Source organism: Lucilia cuprina, chromosome 4 (genome assembly GCF_022045245.1).
Source record: "Lucilia cuprina isolate Lc7/37 chromosome 4, ASM2204524v1, whole genome shotgun sequence".
NCBI classification, from domain to species: domain Eukaryota; kingdom Metazoa; phylum Arthropoda; class Insecta; order Diptera; family Calliphoridae; genus Lucilia; species Lucilia cuprina.
In genome coordinates this window covers 45327728-45348931 of record NC_060952.1, presented here as the reverse complement: position 1 = coordinate 45348931, position 21204 = coordinate 45327728, and the positions used below count along the sequence as shown (strand labels likewise).

General features: G+C 27.2%; 1 protein-coding gene across 5 annotated transcripts in view; it reads left to right on the top strand.

Moving 5' to 3' along the window:
• Positions 1 to 21204, top strand: part of LOC111682798 (homeotic protein antennapedia) — a 159094-nt gene that overhangs the window by 21427 nt on the left and 116463 nt on the right. The window lies entirely within an intron of this gene.

The window sequence follows — 21204 nt, the reverse complement described above, 5'->3', positions numbered from 1 at the left end:
AATTTATAATTGAAAGTTTTTAAAGTTTTTTTCACTTCCTCAATAAAAAATTTGAAATTGAAACAGTTTCAAACTTTAAAAATTAAGCAAAAACTTTTTAACCCTCTTTGGTTAAGGAAAGAAATGGAACACATGTGTCCTCTTTATCATTAACATAAAATCACTTACAACAAAACAATGAAAAAGCCCCATGGTTTAAGAGAAGCTTAAGGGAGTTGATGTTAAGAAAATCTGACAAACAAAAAATACAAACTGCTTACAACCCTAAGCAGTTGTAGAGCCTACATACAACAGTTGTGGTTATAAAGCATTCAAAACAGCAACATACGCGTGGCAATTGTGTGGCAAAAGTTATATGAAATTTAGCTGGGAACTACAGGGGGAAAGTCTTAAAGTTACGAATGTAGAAAATATATAAGAATTACATTCTTATCATTATCAACGGTAACAGCAGACAATTTGAATTTTTTGCAGCTCTGAGTTTCGCTAGCTTTTTTCTCTATGTTGCTAGAAGATACCACACCAACCAACATTAAAACAAAAAAATATATATTTAGGCTCAAGCAAACTGTGAGTCATTTACACACAAATAAAGTGAGTTTGTTAAATTATTTTCAAAATGAAAATGTTTAACAGGAGGGGATCCTTTTAACGTTTCTTTTTCCATTGCCAATTTTATTTAAGACCTAAATTCATTCATGCGTTACACACAGCAGTCTGATAAAACCGAATCTAGATAAAAACGAAAACCAACTTTAGTTCAAAGGCTCAAAGGAAAGTTTATTATTTAACAAAATTAAAGTATGAGAAAAAAAAGGGAAATAAAATAAACTCTAGTACATAAATTAAATTCATCTGTAAAAGAAAACATTTATTTATCTATCTTCTTAACTATCTTTTAGTAAGTTTCTCTAAATATTTTCAAATTGAATTTAATTCAAATGTCTAGATCTGGTGAATGAAAAATTTATCAAAAAATTGTCTCTGACTTTAATTTGGAAAGTGTGGAGACATGTTTTTTTGTTTTTGTTTAAAAAATATTGTAATTTACCCTTAACTATAAAATTAAGGTCACTGGGTGTGACAATTTCCTTTTTTGGCTCAAACTACTCACACATACAAACTTGCTTTACACATACAAAATAAACAAAAGTTTTATTTACAGTTATAACCTCTCTTCCCCCTTTCTCACTCATCATCCTTTGTTTGAAAAGCAGCAACAAAACTTTAGAATTAAATCATTTTTCTTGCATGTGTACGAATGAATATTGTGTGCGTGTTGCTTGCCCTGCAGTTCAAGGTGGCAATTAAATAAATTTCCATATGCAAATGTATCAATGATTACCAATCTTTTAGGGCTAGCTTTTAGCAAGTTATTCAAAATGTGTGTGTTCTAGGAGAATGTTAATTATTGGTCACTGGCAGCGATTCCAATTCAGTTCGATCAAAAATATACATAAATATAATTGAGTCTGCAATCTATTACTTGTGGTATATAAAAGACCTTTCAATTACATACCCCAATCTCTTGGCGGTACTAAAGTGTTTCTGCATTACCATGCACTATGTTCAGACGACCACTTTTTTGGACAAATTTTATTTGTAGGCCATACTAAGTTGCTTTTTTTATTAAAAAAATTAAATGTAATTCCGAATAAAGATTTTTTAGATTATTTTTTCAACTTAAGCAAAAAAAAAAAACAAATTAAAAAATAATATTGGATATGAAAGATAGAAGGAAATACTTTAATAATTAGCGAAAAAATGGGTAACGTAAAACATAGATGTTTGGTATAAATCTCCAATTTCATATAATATTTTAAAAAAGGTCCGACCTCTTCCCAGTATGAAACTTTAAGTATCTGTTTGTTTGAAATAGTAGAATTTTTTTCCGATTTTCGTTAAATATTGCAGATTAAAAATTTAAAGTTAGATAGCATTGCTTAATTTTATTAATAACTCAAATTTATTGTTCAATTCACAATCGATGTTGTAGCGTTGAATGCGTTGTATGTCAGCAGCTGCTACAATAGTCATAACAATGTTGTTGGTATTTTCTATGCAAAAGCTCTATACAACTCATACGACAATTTCTCATATGTTTTTCGAATGTTGTAAGAAATTTTAGTGTTGCCAATTGTGTATTTCAACATATAAAGAAAAATTCAAACGATTTTAGCATAGAAAATGATAAAGTGGTAACACTGAAATCAAAAACAGACAGCTGTTTACAAAAACAAAAAAACTAAAATTTTATTAAATACAGTTTATTTATTAGTTTAAAATGTGGAATAAAGAAAATAAAAGAATTGAAAATTCAAAGAAATTAATTTGGTTTATTTTGCATTTTTAATTAATTTAATATTTTTTGATTTTTTTTCTTTTGACATTGTTATGTGTATTTGTTTTGATTGTTTTTTTTTTCATTGAGAACATAAACTTATGACTTGCACTGTTACTAAACTTTAGTAGGTACAATATACAACTTGATTGTGAATTTAACATATGTTTTCGAAAAATTTGAAATTTATCTAAAGGTTTAAAATAATTTTTATCATTGAATTTTAAGCAAAATAGATCTAGTTAGAACACCATAAAAATATTTTTTGGACACATTTTTATTTTTTTTTTTTTGAAAAAAAAAAAAAAAAATAGTGCAATGACTAAAAACTAATTTTTAGTATAATTATAAATTATGTAAATAATAGTAGTTAGAATTTTGGAAAAAGTTGCTGTCTAAAAGGAGGTTCTTGACTCCTTATTAAACTGTTGGAAGTAGTATAAAGTATATATATGTTTGTTTTTATGTAAAGGACCTTATTCCATGTAAAACTTTAACAAAAAGTTAAACGTTTTTTTCGTATATTTTGTTTGTAAAAGTATACAAACGCAACGGCTCAATGTTTTGTATTTCGTTTTTTCCATTACCGCCTGCTGTTTTGACCGTTTTTTTTCTTCTTTTTTCTGTCCATATTACCACACCATTTATCATTTTTAGTATATAAAAACATCAGCTTTTATTTATATTTTTTAACATTTTATTTGTATATAATTGTATACAGGGTCAGATGTAAGAGTAAAGTAAGTTATTCAATTGAGTTTGAAATCGATTAGTAACTTTGTTAATTTTTTTGTATTTTACATGTTATTTTGGTACTTTTTAATAATAGTTTGTCTATTTAAGACATTCCTTAGGAAAAATGTAGGAGCAATAATCATCTAATTTGTATTTTAACATTGTTTTTACCAATTCTATATGTTTTCAAACAATTTTCTCATTACCCAGTATGCTACACCCACAAAATTGTAGTTGGTAAAAACACACACGATACAAAAGGAAACCTGCAGTTTATAACCAAATCAAGTTATATTAACAAAATTTAATCAAAAAATATTTTTTGTTTTTGAACTGCTATAACTGCGTGATGCTTTAACATTTAATATTTCTGTTTCATTTAAAAAATTTTGTGTCGTGTTATTGTTAATAACTTATTTAAAAAATTGTTTGATTAAAATCCATTTTTTTGGGGAGCGAAGGAGTATTTAAAACGAGCAACAAAACAAAAAGGGAATATAAAGGTGTATAAGTGAAAATAAAGGGTAGTAGGAGTTGTAAAGAAATGTGCGTTTGACATTTGTTTAGGTTTTCTTTTTCTGACACGTTACTTGTAACATGGAAATTTTCATACAAAATTGTATTACCGCCCTTGACGTGATTTATTATTTATTAAGTGTGACATGAAATATTTTAGTTTTTTTTTTTTTTAATTTTGTAAATTTTACTTTATACATAAACAGGTTTAATTTTTTAATTTAGTTAAATTTTTTTATATTTTGTCGAGAACTGCATCATAATATACATATTATTAAAAACAAGTTGCAAAAAGTGTATGTTAGTGAAAACCCCCATCAAACTGACTTTAATTTATGATTTCAGTTTGAGTTGACGCTGGCAGTAAAAACCACTTGTCTTGTTGTTGTAGCTTGGTTTATATGTTTGGCGGTTTGGTCACTTTCGCCAAAACTTTATTATTAATTGAAAAGGGAAATTCACATTTACTCAACCAAGTTGACGACTTTTGATTTAAATACCCTGACTCGAACGGTAGTTTTACTAAAAATTATGAATTTCATTAGGAAAAAAAAAAAAACAATGTTAAGTGTCTTCTCTTTGTTTTACTTTTCATTTTAAAAATACCCAACTAAATATTTAAACAATAAATTTATTTGAAAATAAGGGCCAACTGTATGTAGTTTTTATGCATTGAATGTATATAATCGTTATTGAAATTGTACATGATAACAGCAATTTGGTTTGATCATAAACCATATTTGCCTAGTATTTGAAAACACGGCAAGAAATTGTTATTTATGCATAAAAATTCAACAATAAACAAATTTGATTGTTTTCCTTAAGCTGTCATCAGGGCTGTGTTTTTCAAGTTAACTTACTGAAGACAAATAAAAAAATATGTAAAGTTTTGAATGTTTAATTTTAAATACATATGTATTTTAAATGGATATTGCTTATCGATTTATGTTAAAAATTGCTTTTATTTATAAGGTTAATATTATAAAATTCATATTATTTACTTTTCAAAATTTTTATTATTTAGATTTTAGAAAATTACAGCTCTGACTATTATAAGACTATATGGCATTATTACAATTGAAAATAAACTCAATTTCAAATTGTTCAGACAATGTTGCTGACTTTGGAAAAAATGCACAAAACTCAATCATGCAAATTTATGTTTAGTTGTAAGTGTAAAAAATGTCTTCTTCTATAAAAAACTCCATAAACCAAATACGAATATTTCTAAAATTGACTTGTATTTTCTGAGTTGGTTATGTATTCAATATACAAATACGAATTCAAATGTTTGTATATATATTGCAGTGTTTAGATTAAAAAAAAACAGCCCCCACCTATATGAAGACTTGTGTACATATTTGTAAATCTACATGTACATGTATGCATCTGTATATATTTTTATGTATATAATACATACAGAATTTCAAAGGAATTACATTTACACTCTTATTACCAACTTATTAAAAAAATAATTAGAAATTTTATTAATCTATATAACGAAATTAATTTTAAAAGAACTATTTTTTTACACATTAATTATTACTAATAATATGTTATATAAATACTTTCTAATTCATTAGTGCTCTAGCTCGTGAATCTATAGGAGTTGTTTATAACTTATGTGAAATACAACGACTACTTTTCCTAATTACTTGAACCGTTTGTTATTTTGTAAGTACTTTCCCCAATGATATCATAGTGTTAAAATAATGACTTTAAATGCTATTGTGTAAGAAAATTTTAGCATTTTAAGCCTTAACATCGTAATAAAAATTTTTGCTAAATAAAAATTTAAATATAAATAAATATTACTCCATTAGAGTCCTGGCTATTGCCGGTATACACACATGCAAACTGACTTTGTTAAAGTGTGAATTTATGTGGGAAATACAGTTTGTTCTTGTTTAGTTATAAGCTTTTGCAGCAAAATGATTTAAAATCGTATGTAAATTTTTCAGTGAATGACATGTGGTGTTGCATTTTTGTAGTTGTTATTGGTACTGACGCCAGTTTGCACTATTTTTATTTATTTATTTTTGTTTTTAAAAGGGTCTAGTTGTTTTATTTTATTTAAAAAAATAACAAAAAATAATAATAAAATAAAACAAGCAAGCAAAGACCATATAAAAATACTTAAAAAAATGAAAGGACCATATAACGAAAATTAGCGCAACAAAGTTAAATAGCGATATGTTGATATAATTTAAATTTCTCCCACTGTAAATATTTTATTAATTAACAATAAAACAATTCACAATAGTATCGTGAATTATGGAGCAGGGGTTAATTATAATTGTATTATTGTTGTGTTAACAATATCATAATGAAACAAAAAATGTCTCACTGATTTCTGTTGCAATTTTTACAAGCAATAAACACTCAATTAACAATTTAAAAATTAATTTTTCATAAATTTTCACAATATCGCATTATGCAAAACAAAATTATACAATTTATATGTAACGCATAATTGCGAATGAATAAACTTCAACAACTACAGCAACAACAAACAAATCTAGCACTTTAACATTTAAAACATTTCAAAAGGATTTACATATGAACAGATTTTTATATATTTCGCCTGTTGTTTTTTATTTATTTCATCATCAGCTCCATTGCACAGGGTATATGAAGGTGATTGGAAGCTCCGAACAGAAGGGAGCAAAAATTATAATTTTCATCCTGACCCTTGTTGTTGCAAGTTGTAGTCTACGGTTGAGCGTATGGTATGTGTGCACTTTCTGCATGAATACATTTTTAATTAATATTAAAAATATGTAGAGAAAAACGGAAAAACGTGGAATGTGCTTTTCAGTCCTATGAAGATGAACGAACGCACTTGTCTTTTTTTTACTCGTATGTATGAGTAAATATAATGTATGTATGTACATATTTTTTCCATTTTGCAAAATTCATTTGGAAAAAAGCTGAAATAATGAATGTTTATTTTCTTGTTTATTTTAACCTGTATTTGTGATTTAATTTATGTAATATAAAAAATTTTACATTTTATAGGCTTTGTGTAAAACAGTGGAACAAGTTTGCTTTAATGATTCAAAAATAAGAATAAATAAATATTCAATAATCAAATAAATACCTTTATAAAAAATACTTAAAAATCATTGAAAACTACATTATAATATCCAAGGAATAGGATTTACAATTGGGGAATCCTAAAGAAATCTGCAAAATGTTTGCTTAGAGATTTATTAGAAAAATTACCATAACAGTTCGAGAATAGTATTTACAATTCTGGTTTACATTGTAAGCAAAGTCAAGTTTTAATAAATTCAATTTTATGTAGTAAATTCAGTTTCTTTTGATGATTTTGGTTTTTATTAAAAATTTTCGTATAAAATTTGTTCAATAAACCTTTGATAAATGTTTATGAATAAGACAGTTAAATATTATAAATTAAGTGCAAACGTTTTTTAACATTTAAATTCACTAATTATGTGTCTGACATTGCATTTTTCTTGTCGCTGGCAAAAATCACTACAAATTATTATTAAAAAATTGATGCAAAGAAAAAACGGTCGTTTATTTGTTTTAATTTATATTTATCTATAAATTTATCATGTTCTATCTGTAGTATATCGCACTGTCTGTCCCAGGGTTCATTAATTCATTCATACATTTTAACAAATGTAATTTTTGTAGTTCACACATTTTACATTTTTTGTTGCATTTTTTCTTTGGCAAATTTATGTTCTTGCATTTAAGGTTTATGAAAAGTGCAACAAAAAAATTAATTCGCTCGTATACACATAAAAACAAAGTCATGCATACGCTAATGTATGCGAATTTTACATACAAGAACAAATACATCCCTGCAGTTAGGCGCAACTGTCCCGAACTAGTGATTATTCTATAATATTACCACTACAATATACTTTAATTAAAAATGTTCAATGGATTCCTCAAGCGAGCACTTTGGTTTGTTTATAAACTACTTTCCTATATAAAGTACTTTTTTAAGCTTATTTGGATATGTTTTTGTTACTGGCGACTGCTTTGGATTTAAGTAAATAGTTTGGTATTTGGGAAAAATGCTGTCAAAAATGTCTTTGACTCCTTATAAAACTGCTGGTTGTGTGTGTTGAAATGCTACTTTTGGGTTATGTTAATTATATATACCCCGAGCGGAGTTGCATAAATATACATATTTTGCATTTGCCACAACATACTCATTCAAAAAAAAAAAAAATATTGCCAGCTTTTAATATGCTGTTGCAACAACAGAGCAACATAAAGTAGCACCAAAAATATACAAATAAAGAACACTAACAACAACTGCTGTAAAAACAGCCATAATTTTCCAATTAAGCGAAAATGAGCGATTTATTTGCCATGAAATCAGTGAGAATTACCGATAAAAATCTCTTGATTTTTATGTATTTGTAGAGTTGTTGTTATTGGACGAGTAAATAACTTGCAACAAACGTAAATACAACACAATTGCATTTACATATGCGAACAATTGTTGATACACATATGTAGTAGCAAATACTCCACATTGACACAAGAAACAAGAACAAATTTCGTAAAAACTGAAAGATTGCGTTGTTGTTATTGTTTTGTTTCTGCGCACGCGTACGAAAAGTCTCACAAAGTTTTTGCCGCCTAAAAGTGTAGGTGTATGAGGAGAGTTTTTTTCTTCGTATCAACAACAATCACAATTTGGAGAGTCCATTTTAACCTCAAATATTTGAAACATCCATTCGATGGTGTCACCACAAGTTGGAATCGCAGTTTTTTTTTTAATTCTTAATATTTTTCATCGTTTGTTTTGCAAATTTTATGTATTGCATTAACAAAGTGCAGTCTCAAGTACTAATATGCATACATACATGTATTTTTAAAGTAGACATTTGTATGTCTGCCACAGTGGAACGTACTAGAATACTAGTAGAAAATACATAGTTTAAAATGCTATTAATTCTTCTAAGTAATAATAACCTCAGAATACAATAATACCGTCGATCATTGAACCTTATAGCATATTTGACACTTTCGATGTATGTATATAATTAAATATATACATTTTAATATAACTTAAACTACTTCCTGTATTCTCTTCTACTTAATTCACATAAAATATTTTCTTTTTACAATTGTATAAGCAATGAGTATGTTTCAGGTCCTCCAAAAATGTGAGATTCATTACATGATCAATAAATAAAAATTGGTTATATATATATTAAAAATTTGCATGTGGATCAGCGCGGATCCACAAAGAAAAAACAAATTTTTCCCGAACGTAATGTATATTATATAAAACAGATAATCCATAAAACAACAAAAATAATATCGAATTCCAAAAACGTTGAATATTATTTATATTATTATTATACTTAATACTGTTTCAATCTAGCAAACTGTGATAAATAGTAAATAGATAGAAAAGGATTATACGGCCATAAAAAAGTTATATTCCAATTGTATTGGAAGCCCACAATACATATAGACTATTAATTTTGCTCCACTGTCGCATAAATATTGAAGTACAAATTTACAAAACCCCAGTGAGGGTGTTTATATTTACTTCTGTTTGTTTGGTCACTGGTTTAAATTTAATTTAAATGTAACTTATAAAATAACCAACAAAAAAACTACAATTCTCTAAGGACAAAAATTAAATTATATTAGTAGACAAACCGACAGACATATAGAATAAATGACATAAAGTATATATTTACAAAAATTTATAAAAAATATTTGTTTGCAAAATGCCCTTTGCAAAAAAAAACAACAAGAACCATAGAGATTGTTGTTATTGTTACGAGTCGGGGGACTGCTACCGAAACGGAATTTTGTAACAGTTGCATAAATAATGGAAAAATAAAAATTTTGTGGCAGCAAGACAACAAGCACTCACAGCAAAGCCAAAAATACAAAACCAAAAAAGCGTAGAGAAAAACGCGCGCGTCTGACTCGACGACAACATTTGTTTTGAATGGTCTCTGTGGCATCATGCTGATCATAGTGGAATACCAAACAGCGCGGACTGAAACAACCAACTAACGCAAAAATGCAAATAAAAAAACATACAAAAATTTTATTCATACATAGTGATGTGCATATGTATGTATGAATAAGCATGGTGTGTTTTAGTTGTTTTTATCATTTAATTTGCTTAAATTAATACAGAAAAATTAAGCCTCATTCAAAGCCTCGCTCTATACGTATATTCATGCTTGTATTCTTATGTTGCATGCAGCTGCCACTATAATTTTATGAAAAGTGTTTGACCTTTAACAATTAAATTAAGAATATAATTTATTTAAATTTTAAGGATTTTATTTTCGAGATTTTGTTTTTTCTCTTATGGAATTAAATTCATTGTCAAATGGTTAAAATCGATTTTTGTGCCTTTTTTTGTTTTTAAACGAAAATATAAAAACAACAACTACCTATACTATAACAACCGAACCAAAAACATGCTCCATTTTCTGTTGTTATTATTTTATGATTTATGGTTGTTCCAAAAATCTACATTGCCATGTTGTTTTATTATTGTTGTAGCTGTTGTTGTACAGTTTATATACAACCATGTTCATTTTACCACCACCATAAGGCCAACACATGTGATGTGTAGTTCTGATGATAATACTGATGATTCCTATTCAAATCCAACACTTCCTTTGCCTAGCTAGCATGCCTGTTTTGCTACCTACCACATTCACCACCACCATCAACACCTCTAACTATGTCCTGCCACTTACCACCATTTTGATTTACTTTTTAACATATGATATTTTTTCGTTTTGTTTTTCTCTAAATATCAAATTTCAATATCAAGTTCTTAATTAATATTCTTGGAAATGAAATCCTTACAAATTGCTAGGATTATGGAAAAAATAATGCGTAATATATCATGGTAAGTGCCACGTACTGCCACTCACACCTCATAATATCACTTTTCAGGTTTTCTTTTTTCGAAATAAAAACCACCCTGTACTCTCTTGTATTTCTTTTCTCTTGCGGTTTATATACCGCACCCCATTAGACCAAAAAGAAATAAAGCTGGATAGTCGGAGTAGTAGTAAAAGTAAAATAAACAAATGTAAAAAACATAATAAATGAGTTGAATTTACGCCACAATCCAAAATGTATGCAGTGACAACATGCGAGTTCATTGATTACGTAGAATGACCACTTTATCACGCACTTAGTCCGACAGTCAGTCACTTACACATGCACGCATATGAATATACACATACAATTCAAGAAATTAAAGTAGTATACGCACAGTGCACTATGGGCCATAGGAAACTCTTTTTAATAATGGCAAATATTTAAAAAATGTAGAATGATTAAGTTAAATTTTAGAATTTGGAATACCGATCTAAACTAATTCTTTGAAAAATTGTAAAATAAGTCCTTAAGGGCATTGTTAAGTCGACAAAAGCACATAAAAATATAATCGGCAGACCGAAACTTGAATCTAATACGATGACTTGTTCTTATTCACAGTAAACACATTGTATCTGATATGAAGAGATTAAACCATAAACATACTCGGACAACGAATTAAATTCCAATGATATTATGTATAAGATGTCTTATATTTATCAACATTTAATCCAGCAATCTTCTCATTTGTCCGACACACACATTGAGGACTTTCTTTTCCTTTACACCCAGGTGGGGGAAAGATTCATAGAGTTAGAAAGGGGACACCAAATTAATTCAGCAATGTTTTTGATTTTAGACTTAAATGCTTTACAATATTTATTATTTATTTAGAGAGGTGAGAAATTTTTAGATGTCAGGTATACATAGAAAATTATTTTATAATATTACCAGCCATTGTGCAACGCACTATGGATAGGTGCGTGTATATAATCAAAAAACACACCTTATCCTTTTGCAACACAGACACACAAAGGTGTTTTCTCCATAATTACAATGAATTTTTCAAAAGGCACAAAAAACTACCTTGTTCAACAGACTAGACTGATGTAAACAATTTTAACCAGGCATCCAACTAAACCTAAGAGCCTTTAAATGAAATCCCTGAAGTATGACACTTTTCTACCAATTTTTCTACAGTTGCTACATTACTTGATTTAATTTTGTTGTGTGGAGATATTGCTAACTTTTCAAGCTTATAAATGAACTGGCGCCCAATGTTAAAAAATATAACTTAAGGGTTTTCAGCCCAAAATGTTGACCATTACCAATGCTATATATATGAATGTATATATTTTGAAAAGTACGAAAGTATGTTTTTTTATTGTTATTTTTATGAAACATCCATTTACTATAGAATATGTAGTATGTATATTCTCTAGTCCGTAGAAGCCATGTGTTATATTTTCCATATATTTATACATTTACTTACATTTATATTAATATAAGGAGTGCGTACAAAAATAATAAAACATAAATTTTTCTTTGAAAATTGTTTGTCATATCAAATAATCAGCATGTAAGTATAAACTTTTCATTGTAAGTGTCTGATCTTCGTTTATCTTGGTAAAGAACAGAGTCGCGATCTGATTATGAGCTTAGGTTTTGTTATGTTATGGGTAGCTCGCGATTAAACGGGAACACTTTGAGATTGGCTCTACCGGTACTTCTAACAAATATGAGTAAATTTATTCGTGATAAAAAATTTATACTTAGTATTGTTTAAATATGTATTTACGAATACGAAAATATTTATACTGCCTATTTAGCATACTTTAAAATTGAAGCATATTTTTATTTTATGCGCACTCCTTATGTATGAAAGTATGTTTAAAAACTCTCATATATGAAAGTGTGTTTGTGTATGTGTGACTATGATTAATTACTTTTGCATAAATTTACATAAAAAAATTGTACAACATTGTGAGCCAACCAAACAACCAACCAATGTAAAGAGTAAAACCCAGGAATATCAAAACAACGTCCTGTTGTCTACACATATACAAACATAAAATCGTTCCCAGTCGTTCACGCTTTTTCCATTACAACAAATTCGTACATAATATCTGTGATTGTGTGCTTTTAGACCATCATCATGATTATCAACATTGTAATCGTCATCATTATTATCATCATTGGTAAAATTTGTAGGGAAAATGATGATCAGTTGATAGAGAATGGGGTGAAAATTGTAATTGCAACGTAGACATTTGCATACAAGCAATATACTGCTCACTCCCTTTCACAATTTGTTTTTGTTTTTTTTTTTTTTTTTGCTTTAATTTCATTTATAATATTTTGTTTTTTTTCATTTGCAGCCCCACCGTCATTATCATTATCCGTTGACATTATGAAATATTTTAACCAAGCTCTGGTTTTCGTATTGCTTGTGCTGTAGTGTCTTTTTATGTGATTTTTTCGTTTTCATATAGTTTTTAATGCACGGAAGGAAATTTATACTCTGTTTGTACACTTTTTGACAAATTTTTATGAGCGCGAATGTAAAATATAAAATAAATAGTATTTACATTTTCAATTACATGAATTTTTAATTTCGAAGTTTGAGTTGGCAACTACATGAACACTGCATAATTTACACAATATGAAAATGGGTTAAAACGATGAAAATCCAAAAAAGCAGGAAAATATAATGTATACGAATTAAGAAAAAGATTAATTACACGGGTGTAAATTTTAAAGGGTTCTGCTGCTTATTTAAGATTAAAAATTTGTATTTTTAATAAAAAATTAAATCTTATTGAAACTTATTTGTACTTTCAGTGATAACTCCACAAATTTTTTTGCAAAACTAATTAATTAAATCTAACAGATACAAACAAAATAATTGTTTTTTTTTTCCTTAAGCTTGAGATATATATTAAATCTAATAATCAGAGCTTTAGTAGGAATTTTCACTAATTTAAAACACCCTTTACAATAATACAACGCAATGCCTTTACATTCTTACACTAAATCGTTTTAAGAAATTCATGCAGACAGCATAATTTAAACAAAAACTTGTTCAGCCTGAAAAATCCTAAAGTTTATTTAGCTTTTCGTATTACAACATTTTAACACAAGGGGTGAATTTTGAATGACCTTGGCATCCAACATCTACCACTTACTAAATACATACAGACATACAATTATTCAAACTATGACAAAAACATAATTTAAATACAAAATGTTCGTTATACAAAACTTCCGACTTCCGAGTATTTACATTCATAACCCGGCAGTTTCAAAAGTGTATTTTATTCCCGTTTATAATTTATATGTGCATATAGTATATTTATTAATTTTTGTGAGAAATGAATCGTAATTAAGTAATCTTGAATATAGATATTTGTGCATTTTAATTTTGAAAGTAGTAACTTAATTTAAAGGCTTTGTTGTGCTACTTAAAAATAAGGGACAGTCTTCCAGTATTGTTGAGTTCACACTTACTCATGCTGTTCTTGTTCTGACAAAAATGTTTTGTATTAAAATCTATTCTATCAAATACAGACTTTTTACAACAAAAATAAGCACATGCATGTAAAAAGAATAAAATGTACAAAAAAAAAGAGGAAAGAATATTTAAAATTATGAACCAAACTCAATCAAGCATTTGTGGTAAAGAAGTTTATTAGAGTTTTTCCCTTGGCTAAATAGATGGTAATCCGGGAAGTTTTAGGCACAAGAGGAAACCATGCATGCAAATGTATGTTTTAACGCCTGTGTGTATACTTTAAAGAAGTATGAGCGTGTATATTGCTAATTTACTAGACAGCCGTACGCCTTTAAACCTCAGAGCTCATATATTATAAAATACAACAAAACATTTGTTCTTTTTTTGTTGCTTCAGCCAGGGCAAGAACATGTTGTGACACTAAATACGGGCTGTTTGTATGCTTTCCATTTTAGTATCTTTTGATTTTAGTCTAATTTTAAAGAAAAGAAAAAATCGTATTCATTTATTCACCCTTTTTCATATACTTTGATTTTAATTTGTATTTGTGAGCATATTTGATTGGAGTGTGTTAGTGTGAAGTAAATTTTAAAATATAAAATAGCATACTTTTAGGAATTTATTTTTTTTGGGGTAATTTTACTTGTATGTTTGTAAATAACTTTATGTTGGTGTTGTTTAAACAACATATACATATATTCTTATTTGCATGTATGTACAAAAATCATGTTTAATATAAATATGTATATAACACTTCTATGTGTGTTAAAACCAGGAAAATAAAGGCGAATACAGAGAATATGTTGTAGGTCTTTTTTATACGAGTTTTTAATTACAAAATTAGTTTTTCCGTTTTAAACCACCTCTAATTTTCAACAGCCACGCCAAGGTTGTTTATGAGATTTTTTAGAGAAATTTTATATCAGTGTAACATAAATGAAATGAGATTTTGCTTAAAATATATGAAGTCTACTTTTAGGAAAATTAAAGATATTATTTATAAACAAAATATTTTTTTAAACAATTTATAAATAAAAATTTGTATGAAATATTATTACACAATGTGAATAAGTGCACTTAACGAATCACTGAAAATCAGTTGTAGTACTCGAGTATTCAACAAAAAAATTTTAGGCGCCACAATTAAAAATGCACACCATGTGTTTGCAACTTCTTAATGTATCTTGACTAAATTTAGCAAATTATTACACCTTATTTGTGTGCGTTCGCTTGTTGTTTTGTCTTCAACCTGGTTTTCCTGGAACTTACTAATGCATATTTATAACTTAAACAATTTACTTTATTTCTTTTTATAAATTATAAATTGTTACATGTTTATATGTGCTATATAGTAAATACTTAGTTATGGAATAAATTATGTTTGTTTTCGAGAGAAAAAACCAAACAATCGAAAAACTTTTAAGTAAAACATTTTAAAAACTTAAACGGAAAAATTAAATTAACACTGACTTAGTGAAGGAAGAAAACAAGTCTTATATTTATATGTGAGTGTTTTAAAAGCCGCCTTAAAATCATACAAGTCACACTAGTGAATGTGGAAGTATATCAGCAGCAAAAATATACCCTGTAGATCAGGAAGGCTGTATCCAACAAGTGATTTTAGCAATCAGTTAAGACGAGCGCTATTTATGAGATTAGTTATTTTAATTTGTGCTTAATTGATAAATCAAAGACAAATGATCAACTGAACTACTTTGTGTATTAAACGCCTACTTATCTAAAAATTACTTAGGGCAGTAAATTGTCTGATTAACTTCCCATTATATGGGGTGGAAACGTGTAGTAAATCTGCAAGGTATTAAAAAAGATACAAAAATAGTTAAAATGCGTCTTTGGCTGAATGTGCGTGACACAATTTGTGTGAGTTTGATGTTGTAAGAAAGAACTAAAAAGAAAACATGTGTAGTTTATGGCACGTATGCACTTTAAAGTCTTTACAATTACAATATATACATATATATAATTAATTTTTGTAATGCAATTATGAAAATTTTTTTTTTTTGCAAAATTTCTTTAATAACGGGTGCTTGCGTTTTGCATAATACAAATTATAAAATTGTTATTATAAGAATTAATATAGGAAGTATTTATTACATGTTAATAAATAATATGAAAATACCGGAGTGTCCGTTTGGCTCTGGGTGAACTTAATGATGTTGCGAAAACCTTACAGATAGAGTACTGTAGATCTCTAATTAATTTTGTTAAAAAAATCTACAAATTTTTAAATTCTTTAAAAATTTAAATTTTGTGGTCATCTGTAAAATGTTAAAAAAAACATAATTTATATTCTTTCACTAAAATTGAAATTAAAAATATTTCACAGAACTTTGGAAAAAACAAGTTGGTTTAAGAAGATACAAAAAAAAGCACTAGTAATACAACAGACATTCATCCTTTTAAGTCAAATTACAGTATTAAAATATTCATTGTTTGTAGAACCATTTACATGGTCCTACGTTCTCGTACAAAATTAAGTAACAAACAGCCAACAAACAACAGCATCAAAAGAAGCAACAACAACAACTACAACAAGAAACTAAAACAGAAGTGACAGTAAAATATAAACTTTCCTTTACTTTCGCACACACATTCGCACTTCGTGTAACACAGAAAGGACAGACGGACACTTTTGTTGGCATACAAGTGGCTCGTTTATTAAAGTTTATTTAGATGGAAATGGTTGTTGTTTTTGTTGTAAATATTTACACAGAATTTTAGTTTAGAATAGAAATTGGAATTTAAACCCTTAAATAGAGACAGACATAGAGGGAATGTGATGCTGCTGCCAATGGTCGTAAAGTTTATTTAAAAAATTCACTTGTTTCAGATTTAATATACTCAAATACTTACGGACATACCAACACTGCTGGAACAATACAATTTATATGGCAGCAAACATTATATGTATGCAAGTATACATATATTACTGTCTACTAGGTACAATCCAAAATAATGGACCATATGTCCTAATGAGTGTCTCTATGTGTATAATTTTTAATAATTACAAACTGATTAAATCTGAAATCTCAACTGATTCCCTTTTGCTGCCTGCTCCCAGTTTAGATTACTAATAACTGTAAGAATTGAAGAAGTAACTCACACACTCACCAACATTCGGAAAGAGTTTTAGTCCAATTGGGTGATTTTTATATCTGCGTACTTGAAACATTTATCTTCTAAAGTATCGTTGTAGTAATTTTAAACTTATATATACTAAGTTCTATAATTGTCACCTGCTGCAGTTGATTTTAAGCTTCACTCGTTATATAGTTCACCCTGCGGGAGTTTTATTAACTTCTGCTAATCCTTGATTTCGGAAAATTGCATTAATCATCATAATTTGGTTTTGAAATAGAAACACATTAGTTAGTATTACTTAAAAAACTTATATAGTAAGTAAAGTTTTTGCTGGGAAACTAAACCAATTCCTATCTAAGTTATGGTTTTCTATGTATGAATGTGTATGTCTTATAACATTTATAGTATGTATATGATACAAATGCAATGTAATGAATGTTTTTTACTTGCATACCAAATTTACATACACAGATATTTACTCACACAATTAAAAGACAGAATATTTAAAACAGAATTTAAATTGATGTTAGATGAACTTACTACGAAACAGACAATTAAAAGAACTAACTTAGCCTAACAAATTTCATTTTTATATAATTTTTTATGAAATTATTTTTTGAAAAATTTAATAACATAAATTCTGTTAATTTGTAAATCATAAAAATAGATAAAACATGTTTTTTCTCGAGTTAAGCATGTATTATCTTCAGTGTATATCAAAGTTATATTTCAATTTCAACATTTATAAATATCCAAAAATTTTTTGAGATTTAATTTTTATTAAATTGGAGGTTAAATTTTTTAAAATCATAATATTATTGTAATATGATTGATTACTTTAAAGCACTGCAATTAAGACTGCATGTATAAAAAAATGTACACGGGTAAATAAGAACACAAATTATTACCAGATGACTACAAATCATTTTCCATTTAATATAATACTATAAAAAGCTTGTTTAATTTAAAATATATTTTTAAAATTTCATTATTTTTGCCTAAACAGTATAAAAATATTTATATTTATTTTTTATAAGTTAAGAAAATTTAGAAATTAAATTTCAAATGTTTATTTTTTAAACATTCCAAAAAAACCTTAGAATGCGTAAGAGTAGTGAAGTTTATTGAGTGTTTACGTTTGCATTTTATACCTACAAGTTTATTTTTATCGATTTAACCATTAATCATTGTCTTTTTTTTTTTGTAAAAAAAGGCATCTTGTTTGTTTGTTTGTCCCTGCTGTTGTTTATTTAAAACAAGTGCATCATTTGAAGAGCAAAACTCCGTCTGTAATATAGACTACAATTTTACATAAACATTATTTATTTTTTTAGTTTAGTTTTTCCATTTTATTTATTTATTTTTTGTTTTAATCTTATTTACAAGTTGTGTATTGTAAATTTCTTACTAATACGAGGCACAGTCACACAATAAAAGTATTTTTTTGAATCTGGTGTAAAGCGACTTAAAAATAAATAAAAATTTAACATGGAGAGAAACATGCAAGATGGTTGTTATTTTTTCTTTTTTAAATAGTGCATACAGTAGTGGTAATCAAAATAGCACCATTAGCATTTTTTTTTTTTAAATTTAAAGATATAATAGTTATTCTGAATGAATTAATATTTGGATTATACTTAATAAATTTGGAATTAAAAACACTAAAAAGTTTTTTTAAGTTGTAAATAAAATAATAACGTTATTTTTTCTGCCAAGTCTGTAATTTTTTACAGAATTATATTTTTTTCTCGTCTCGTGTTTAAAGAATTTAATGTAAATGTCACTATAATTTCATAGTAATAAGTATGTATTTACATTGCAAATGCAGACATTTTCACACCTTTTCTTAATAGGAATTAAGTTTTAAATTAATACATTTTAGAAACAAGTACTTAGCAAATCTTAATTGATATATACATCCTTAAATTTATACAATATTTTAATAGCAAAATTAATCTTTTACAAGTTTAAATATTTATATTTATTTATACTGTGAGCTTAATTCAAAAAAGAACGTATTTCAAACTTTAAAATATTTTTTAAGCAATTTAGAATGTCCAATTAATACATATGTATGCAAATGAAATCGATTTGTCGCGGAAGGTTTTTGCATCGAAATAAGCAAAGAAACTTGTTTTCATTATTTGAACACTATTTGATACCACTAATTTTGGCTATAACTCTAATATATGTCCATATGTATGTACAATGATCAAACTTAGTAAGTGAAATAAAGTAAGAAAATTTATTACAACTTTTATAAAATTCAGTGCAGAGATCATTATGACTACCATAAAGATAAAACCATTAATATATTTGAATAGTCCAAGAAGATTTATGAAAGCGAATATCAAATCTTGCCGTAACAATCAAACATGAAACAATTTTGTTTTTATATATTTTTTGCAATAATTTTACTTTGAAATTCTTTGCGTTAAACAACACAAACTATCTAAATTCTATTATCTCTGACAAAACAGTCAGTAGCATTCAGGGATGGCAATAAAGTTCGGTAAATCACATAAAAATATAAAAACTGTAACACAAATACTGAACAACCAACACACTACAAAAGAAAAAATGCCGCCTTCAATAATCAAGCCGAACGTATAAATGTAGTTGTTGTCATATGTGCAAGTAAAGTGATTTTTATCACAAACTTTTAATCTTTTCTCTTTCTCTATCACTCAAACTTTGTTTCCTTTATGGGCTTGGAAACATGAAAAAACTACAGCCCAGTGTGAGTATAGAAAAACAAAATGTGTATTTTCAGCGACCAATATTAATTTACTCACTAAATAACAATGTGACATATATAAATCAATGGGCGGCTATCTGAGCTATCAGGGATAAAAAGAAATGAGAATTTAAAAACACCATAAAATCAAGTAAATAATTAGCTTCCAACCATATCTTATTATTATGTCTGAATTTTTTTATTTTTAAGTTTAGTTCTCCCTCTGTCATCTACTGATCTAAATACAAAGTTAAATTTGCAAACTAAACGTTAAGAAGCAGATACAAAAGACGTCAAAGAGAAAGAACAAAAACACAGCAAAAAACCCAAACAATATCAAAAGCTTAATATGTGATAAAATCATACAGTTTATCATTGTTGTCTTGTCATTCATAACATGTGCGAGTACTAGAAAAAATTGAAGTGTCCATTTAGTAGTTTGCCGGTATGTAGTTTTTATTTTATCTATGTACAATTTACACATTGGCAGAGGCCATCTGCCAGACGGGAATAGATGTTTTTTAGCGAACAGGGATGCCAATACAATTATTATATCAACTTAGTAAAGCGTTCAAAGTACATATTTGTATAAAAATGAATTAAATTCACGGGGAAAATACCACTTAAAAAATGGAAAAACTTGTGACAAGTAGAAAATAAAAAATCTAAAGATCATCCATGATTAACTTTACAAATGATTTATTTTATTTCATTCAACTTATTAACTAAATGCTTAGAAACAAATTGTAAATATATAAAACATTTAAAAAGCAAACATTACAAAAAAATATTAACTATTTTTTTGGTAATATGTATGTATTTACAAAATATTTGTATATAATTGGAAATAGTATCAGACCCTTTTATAATTTTACGAAAGTATGAAAATCTTTTGTGATTGTATATTATTTGGATATCAAAGATTTAAAACTATTTTCAGCTTTATGTGAAGAAATTAGTTTATACTTATTTTATAAAGTTGGCATCACTGAACACAAATAGTTTAAATAAAACAATAAAAAATAAGCAACAAAAAATCTCTAGTGGAAGTCGGAAAAAGTACAAACGATAAAAAATAAAAACTGAAAAACGACGTGACCTTTTGCAATGACTTTCGTAAGAAACACATCATCCATTCTACTAGCCGTCTAAGTATTCAATCATTCGCCCCACCAGTAGTAGTAGTAGTCATTCAACCATCTCTCACACATTTATTTGTTGTTCATTTAAATTTTCTGATTTTAACTGGCGCAAGTTTTATTTTATCACACAATAAAAAATCGTTTAAATTTGTTTAAAAATCACAATTGAAACTAAGTTAAACAAAATTAATGATCATCAAAAATAACATACTTTTTCGTATTTAATTTTGCGACCAGTAGAAATTAATTAAAGTTTCAAGTC